Source organism: Coptis chinensis, chromosome 2, assembly GCF_015680905.1.
Source record: "Coptis chinensis isolate HL-2020 chromosome 2, ASM1568090v1, whole genome shotgun sequence".
Taxonomy (NCBI): Eukaryota; Viridiplantae; Streptophyta; class Magnoliopsida; order Ranunculales; family Ranunculaceae; genus Coptis; species Coptis chinensis.
In genome coordinates this window covers 105380098-105389637 of record NC_141457.1, presented here as the reverse complement: position 1 = coordinate 105389637, position 9540 = coordinate 105380098, and positions in this window count along the sequence as shown.

Genomic DNA, 9540 nt, shown 5'->3' with positions numbered 1-9540 from the left:
CACCCCGTCATAGCCTGGGTTTTAGACAATTGAACATAGTGATGTTTGAAATATTTATATTTCAAATATTCACTTTGTAATTGTTTAGAAATTTGGGTTGTGACAAAAATAGTCCCTTGAACTATTTTCATATTAAAACTCTTGTTGCAAGTTTATTAATCTTTAGTAAGAAAAGAATGCTAATTAAATGTGTTTTTGCTACTACTTAAGAAAAAAAAAAAAAAAAATGTTGTACTTTCGTTATAAGTATTGTTATAGCTTTGTGAATGTAGATCGATACTAGGACTGAATAACAATAGAGTCGTTAAATAAAACGAAACATGCCAGACTATTTTTATTTTATTTTTATGAAAATTATGAAAATTATTTGGCCATACATCAATTATTCTCTCGAATAGTAATCCCGTATTAATTAAGATCCTAAAAAAACAGGACTCATAATAAAGAAAGAGAAAACTAGAATTAAAAAAGAAGGTTAAAACTGAGGTAAACTAAATGGTGCGTATTAATTTAAATGGGATTGGATAGTGGGAAACTATCCATTTATATCCTAGAGAAGATCAATTACTCGAGAGAAATCATAGAACTCAACAAGAAAGTTTTTTTACTTCTTTTATTTTGTTTGTAACTTTCACAATAACAAATAAACCCATCATTCTAACTCAATATGAATTAGATTAATTAATTATTAGTGCCTTTCATGTTATTTTGAGGCAATAATGGGTGCCATTTATAGAATTTTTAGTATAAGTCTAGTGTCAAATTTTTCTGTATTTTGTATTTTTAGCTTTGTATTATACTTGAATTAGTCACGAACTAAACTTTTGTCGTTTCTGATTTTTTTAATCCAAATTGAAAAACGAATTCTTGTTTGAGGCTCAAATTTTATTCGAATACTTCCCGTATCGAATTTTTGCCACATTACGAATTGCAAACTATGGTTGCTGGTCTTAAGAGGGAGTTTGAGTTATCTGCTCGTCAAAAAATAGTCATTGGATGGTTACAGTCATAACATGCAAAAGATTTTGTACTTGCTATTCTGATTGAGGGACTTGGGCATCATATGTCGCCGGCGTAGTATCGTGCTATTCTCTGATACCATCTCATGATCCCTTTGTATTACTCTTATTACTCTGATGGTGGTCTTTGCCTTGTATGTAAAAAGAGTAGATTGGATGCTTTCTTGGTTTCAAATACCGACATGATCATGTCAGAGACATTTTATGTGATGTATTTTGGAGGGTTGGAGTACAAGTGAATAAGGAGGCTCCCGTCATTTTCCTCACGAATCTGAATGAAGGCAGATCGACACTTCGGCTTGCGGATGTCTTGATCTACAATTGCTCTGAGGGGAGGCATACATGTGTAGATGTAACTGGAACCTCTCCATTGGTAGGGCATGGGAATCGGGACTTTGAGTTGGGACAAACAACTAATAGAGTTGCAACAAGGAAGATTGAGAAACATGAGAAAGCTTGTAGGGCTAATCAGCATTGTTTTATTTCGTTCAATTTCGACACTTTTGGTTTCTTAGCACAACAGTCGGTTGAGCTCCTTAATAGATTGCAAAAACTTATGGACAATAATGTAATTATACCTAGTTCGGTCGAACGAATTTGTATTTAGGAGGATAAAATTTGCCATTCAGAAAGTACTTCCGATGCAGCTTGTTGCACGCTTGTCTTAATTATTTGTAAAATTCGTTATTAATAAAATTTCCACTTAAGAGGGGAAAAAAACATATATTGTCCATTTCCTTTGTTTCGAATCTTCAATAACTCAAGAAACTGGCCGGATAGCTAGCTCTAGTTTTTGGAAGCAAGATTTTCAAACAACAAATAAGCATAGGCACCCTTGTTGTGTGTTGAAATTACCAAAAATTGTTACTTAAAAATGTATATTTAAAGGGAAATTATCTACTATCATATGTGACATTTTTAAATGTAACTTGAAGCCAATTGATCAAATACTATTTTGGAGCCGTACTTTATAAACTTAAAATGTTTTTTTCAATACTACGTTAATCATTATTTTAACAACTAAGATTAGATATTAGAGATGCCATAACTAAGCATATACCCCTTATTAAGGAAAAATGCCCAAATAGGGTAACGAACTAACCCCTAAATTTCAACTGAGACAACAAATGTTTTTTTTAGTCAATTAGGGTAGCCAACTTATAAGATTAGTCAATAAAGGAAATCCATCAGCATGCCATCTAAATGTATCGTTATCTATTATTAATAATAAAACAAATCTTTTATATATATATATATATATATATATATATATATATATATATATATATATATATATATATATATATATATTTTTTTTAAAAATGTATACTTTTCATTACTTTTTTTTAAGGATACATTTTTTTAAAGAATATTTTTTTGGATAAATATTTTTTTTGAAGAAATGTTTTAAATGCTTTTTTTTATATAAATATTTATTTTAAAATTTAATGATTTTCTAAATATATTTTTTTAGTAGATATTTGTTTTCTTGATTTTTTTAAGAATATATTTTTTTTCTATATATAAATATTGTTTTGGGTACCCTATTGTTTTTTTATTGTTTTTTCTTTTGGGATTAATAATAAATAATGGCGAATTTGGAATGACAAGTTAACGGATTACCCTTATTGACCAATCCTATAAGTTTGTTACCCTAATTGACGAAAAAAAAAGTTTTATTGCCTCAATTGAAATTTAGGTGTTAGTTTGTTACCCTATTTGGGTATATTTCTCTTATTTAATTTTAACAACAAATTAAAGTAACTCTAAAGGAAAAACAGCAAGCCAACAAATTTATTATATTAGTTATAATAGGATGATGTTGGCACCACAACAAAAATTTCTTCAGATATAAGTAAATGTGCGATCTCCTTTAGTTATAATAGGATGATGTTGGCACCAAAACAAAAATTTCTTCAGATATAAGTATATGTGCGATCTCCTTCATGAAGTTTATGCTGGAGGCACACAACATTCACCGCAATATTTAACTCCTCCCCCATAGTCGAGGCACATACAACACGTCTCGCAATGTGAAGTATCACCTGGACAAGGAACTATATACAACACAATAAATCGTTAATCTTTTGTACCAAGGCTATAATATCATATCAAAATATTTGATGTATTTGGGCATAAGTAATTTATATCATGAAATTGTATCACAATTATTCGTATGGTTGAATTTGTTTTCATAACAAAATTTTCAGTTATTAATTTAAAGATGAAAAGAAGCAGAAAATAAAAGAAAAAAAATAAAAGAAATAATACACTTTAAAAATGGGGGGCATGCTTCAATCTTGCTAAATAACCACAAAAGCTAGATATATCACGAAAGACGTATGTCATCTGAAGTTCTACAAGTCCTTACTTAACTTTATATATATATATATATATATATATATATATATATATATATATATATATATATATATATATATATATATAAAATCCATTACATGTGTGGATGGAGCCAAGAATCTCAATTTGGGGTGGCAACTCTTGGGGGGCAGTAGTTCAAACTTATGAAAAAAAATTGGAGTGGTAGACCTTTTTAGATTCAAAATTTCTTACATTTATCACAACATTTTAACTAATTCTAATATATAATAATTGTTTTCCCAAAATTTTAGGGGTGGCGATTGCCACCCCCCCTAATCCATCACTACGTCCCAAGAAGGAAAATCTTGAGAATTTTGTTCTTTACTTGTTAATCTTCGTTGTTGGAAAATATATCTAATTTATTTTCTTTTCACCAAATACAACCACAATGGTTATTACTGAAATGCACCCTGCAAATTCACTCTCTAAGAAAAAAAATTATATTTTTTCGCTACAAGTTAAACCTACCAGCTTGTAGGGGATTGATGTTTGATGCTTCCGTTTTTGGGTGACCAGTGACTTCTAAAAGGCTTGGATCAGGCTAGATGCCTCGGCCTTGAATGATGAAATGATCAAAAGAAAGAACATGAAGAAGATCAGCTTTTTTAGATGCCATTTTTTTTAGATCTAGAAAAAAAACAGGAGACGATATTTGAAGAATAGTTGATCTGGCTAGCAGCTTTTAAATGGAGTTGGACGAAATCTTCTATTTAAATTTACAAGATTTTCCCCAAATGTTTCTATACATTACTTCTCTCTCTTAACACTAGTAGTAAAAGAATAAAAATTGAGCGAGGTTGTTATGGTAAGTTAATCAACTTTCATTGTATATGTAAATTTCCACCAAATCTTTATTAATTTCAAATATGCTTTCTATAGTATATCAATTTTCTTAACAAATAGAGATGCAGTACCATATTTGAAATAAGTTGATTAGGAAACATACTCCTAATCAAGCCAACTTCTTGTAAATACAAATCTACTAACTTAGAAAAAAAAATGCAGTACGTTACCATATATTTCCTCTGAATTTCCATATCCAATTTGGCATTATTGTTTATGTTCCCAAATTTCATAGTCCCAGCTCCCAAATCCCAATCAAATCGGAATTTAAATAAAAATTCCATTTCCGATTTTCTATCTTTTCAAACACGAAATTGTTAAAAATATGGGCTTTTTAGGTCTTAGTCCTAATAATAGTTGGTCTATTAGGGTTTGGTTCAGAAAAACTTGAATATTAGGGTTTAGTCCTAATTTTGGTTCTTGACTACAAGTCAACTCAGTTGATTGTAGTCAATCTGCTTGTATTTTTGAAATGGCAATACTACCCCTCGCGAACAACATCACATGATTTCACTTTTAATAATTTAAATGAACACATGTCAGATTTGAAATGTGTGATCGTCAGATTTGAAATATCGCAATTCACGCATCTCAAGAATGTCGGGAGAAATAAGGAGGGAAATTCCCACCACATATTCACTGTGTTGTTCTCTCTCTCTCTCTCACTCCAAAACCCTAGCACTAGACTTCTCTCTCACACTCATCCTCTTTCATTCGTGAAAACACTAACTTTAACGATGGCCTAACTCCTCATCTTCTCTCATTACGAAATCCAATATAATTATATTGTTTGAGTTGGTGATCGTCATCATTTATGAAGTTTCATGAAGTGTTGTTGTAGATCGTTGTAGAATTGAGGTTATGAACTGATCGTTGTTGATTTGAGATCATCTTAGTTGTTGTTAGCCAAAAAAGGAAGGTTGTTGCTTAAAGATTAGGTTTTTATACGTTTCTAGTAAAAATATCATTTTTCATGAGTTTGAATATTTTTCATGAAAGTAGTCGCTTGTTTTGTTGGAAATATGGTGGCTTTTTCATGAGTTTGAATATCCTTTTGGAATCACTTTGGTAAAATTTCAAATTGAAAGTAATTTTTCAAGAGTTTGTTCAGTTAGTTGTGACTTTATCATTGCATGGTTTGGTGTAGTAAAAACAAGGACTAAAAATCTAAAGTGAAACATGGACTAAAAACTAATTTTTTATTTTCTAGTAGGACTAATTGTTTTTTGTATGAAGTATTAGTGATGGATTTGCTTATATTGTTTCAACGTAATTGTTTTTTGTTTTATTTTGTTGTCTGATATTCTATTTGTCTGAAGACATATGGTAGCTAATTGAAATTGAAATATAAATTTGATATGCTATTTGTGTGAAGTTGTGCATCCGAATTTGTGTGCATTCACCTGAAATTGGTTTGAATTTTGTTTGAATGTAATTGTGAATCAAATTTGTTTCTCATTATCTGATTTACTCCATATGTTGTTTGTATGTAGGTAGCCTTGTTAGTTGAGTACTATGGCCAGTCCTTTACTAGGTGTAAAAGAATTTGTCATTCATTACGGTGGTAAGTGGGGGAGAACTATCCCTGGGAAGATTAAGACTAGTGAATACAAGGGGGGTAAGCAAGAGTCTCTGAAGTATGATGGGGATGAGATTTGTTGGCTAGATTTGGAAAATGATGTACAAAAACTGGTTGGTGAAGGAGTTGTTCAGTTTCAGATTGCAAGTTTGATTAAAGGGAACTTATGTAGGATAACAGAAGACAAACATTTAATGGATATGTGGGGTAAGTTTAAAACAAAAAAAAACCCTTATTTGTCTTCCCACCTCCACCAACTACAGCAGCCAGCATTACTTCTTATAACTCTCCACCACCACTTAAATCCACACCTAGAACACCAAAGAAACATATACAAGTCTGTGAAAGTGTTAGAAGATCACCTAGATTATGTAATAGTAATTCAGTTCCAGTTCCCATTGAAGTTTCCACTCAAGAACAACCTAACCCAATTCAATCTCAAAATCCTAAACCATTTGCCACTCAAAAACAAAAAGCAAATTCCACTCGAGAACAACCTAACCCAGTTCAATCTCAAAAATCTAAACCATTTGCCACTCAAAAACAAAAACCAACTTCCACTAAAAAAACCAATCACACCTTTAAGAAAGTCCAACAGGCTTAACGTACTGAAAACTAAACCACTTTTAGGTCCTAATGGAGAGCCAATGATCTTCGACATTTTTTATGATAAAGAAACTGCTGAGCCAGAAGCAAGAGATGAGTTGATTGAGAATGTGGTTGAGGAGCACATTGGTGTTCAAGGAAGAGATGAGTTGACTGAGAATGTGGTTGAGGAGCACATTGGTGTTCAAGCAAGAGATGAGTTGACTGAGAATGTGGTTGAGGAGCACATTGAGCCTGATGTGCACTTGTCTCAACTAGATCCTATTGAGCCTGATTTTTGTACTCAGAATATTAATGACTTTCTAAATGAATTGAATGAGTCTAATAATGATCATGGTGATGCTGTAAGGGTTTATGTAGATGAGAAATTTAATCATGGTTGTAATATTGAAAAGGCTAGGTTGGACCAGTTTTTGGTACTTGGATGGTTGCAGGGTATGATAGCAGTTCACAAGAGAGTGACGATGAAGACTATTGTCCTACAGATAGTGAGTACTCTGATAATGAGTTAGGCAATGATATTGATACAATGGTGGTTGATGATGAAGTCAAGAATTTAGAAGAAGAATTGCAAGGCACTGTGTTGGGGAACTTTATGCAGGGAACAACTATTGTTTTTGAGGCTGAGGAGATGGCTAAGGTTGCTGACCCAGTTGAAGCTTCTAAAATGTTTGGCACATGTGAGTTGAAGCCTAAAATGGCATTGGCTACTGTAGAGGAATGTAGAGAGTTCTTCCCGACAATGGCAATTAAGCACAAGTTTAGTACACAACAAGTGAGAAAGGACATGGAGAGATACATTTTGGTATGCAAAGATCCTAGCTGTGAGTGGACAATAACTGCTACCCTTAGTAGAAAAGACATTCACACTTTTATTCTGAGAAAAAATAATGATGCACATACATGTGAAGCTGATGAGAAAAACAAGTATACTCAGGCTAGAGCTCCATTGATGGCTCAAACACTTGAAAATAAGATGAGAGATCATCCAGAATACAAACCAAGGGATATACAAAGAGAGATGTTTTATGACTATGGAGTTGACATGTTCTATTGGACTGCCTGGCAACACTACAACATAACCGAAGATTTGTAACGGATATGCATCCGTTACAAAAAATATTAGTAACGGTTATTTTGCGTTGACACAAAAACGTGACAAATATTAGTAACGGATATTAGTGATGGTTATAAGGTGTTAGAAAATTTACTAACGGTTATTAAGTGTTGCTGGAATTAATTTCAGTAACACATAACAACCATTAGTAAATTATTAGTAACGGTTATTGATTTTGTTCTTAATTTGTTTCCAACAAATAAAAGTGTTAGCATTTTTCCATTTCTAACGGATAGGTAACAATTACTTATGCTTCAATTACTAACGGATACGTAACCATTGCTAAATTTGAAAGCATCTAAAAATAATAAATAAATATTCTGGTCCCAATTGTTCCTTGACCACCTGCTTCTATCATCCATCCCACCACCTGCTTCTATCATCCATCCCACATATTATACACATCCATCCCACTAAAAACTTAAGCATACACTTGGATACAATAGTAAGAAAGAAAGCACTTAAACCAAACAAACTCTACATAATTCATTCATAAGTCGCAAATCTTAACTTTGATTACATTTTATTCAACGATGAGATAATAACCAAAAATATAATAACAATCACTAAACTCATTAAGTCTTTTGTAAACAAAATACATGGATAGAATTAGTCCTAATAACTCTAAAACAAAACCCTTATCTTTGGTGTTATGATGATGCTTTCACCACTTTGGTCAAATTGCGGTCTTCCAACACGTCCAAATATATAAAAAAAGATATCATAGTATGTAATTAATTTATACTAATGGGAAAACCATTTATTGCATCATCCTTTATCTTCTAATAACCAAGGAAAAATGTGACCATAATATATATACGTTTAATCAATATTGAAGATCTAGGAAGTTGAGTGTAGTGTCTTACCTGCATCAAATCAAGCATTCCAAGATCTCACCATCCTTCCACTTTAGGACCATATAATTGGGTCCCCTAAAAAAAAAGGGTGTTGGATAATGAGTATGAAGGAAAACTTGAGAAGAAGGATATACATGTTGATCAAATGAACGAGTGTCAATCAACGATGGTGCATTGATTCTTTCGTTGAGAATCAATTGGGTTATCTTTGTCTAAAAAATTTAGTTGAATATCAATATATTTAGTTCAACCATAGTAATATGAATTTAAACATTAAAGTACTAATTCATAGAGAAAATCTGCATCTCTCCATTTACAAAACACTGATTGAGAAATTGAAAGCTCATAAAATTGACACTACTAAATGTTGGGGGTAGAACAAATGTTTTTCAATAATTTACAACCCGCAACCCATCTGCAAGGTCACAATTCCATTTCCACTTGGGGGTATACCGTATACCACCTGTGTTTTTCAAAAAAATTCAAACCTCAAACCTTCTTATTTTTTCAATTTATATAAGATAATATGTTGATATGATTGGCAGCTTTGGCGCAACCTTCAGGCTTTGTTCCCATTATTATTCTCCCCTCCCACAATTCCATGAAGTCTATGTGGGAGAATTGTAATAGTTTCTACTATTACAGGCCGGTAGTGGTCTGCCTAAACCTAAGCTTTATTAAAATAATAATAATAATATATCAACATCTCAGAAGATAGGAAGAACTATGCTTGGTGATGAGAAGAGATAACAAATAGAGGTAGGGTATAAATAAAGAAGCAAAGATTACCAAGATGTCCAGCTTATTTGGAATCACAGACTTCTTTTCATATTTTCCACTCCAGACCCCAAGAAAACAAACACTACCTTAAAGTAGCCACTTCAAATAAACAATGGATCCTTGCCCCTCTAAAATCCATGTCAGCCTGAAACGAAACGGTACCCTCGAAATACATGGAGGACTCCTTCAAAAGAACGAAGGTAACGTGTCAGGCTGATGTGGCAAAAGTCAAGTTGACTTTGCATAGACGAAGCAAGTTGCTAATAGCTCTTTCAAGCTGATATGCCACTGTAGGAACCGTTATGGTCGCAGTTTACAAACCGTGAAAACCATGCAGTGGAATAAAAGTTCTCATGA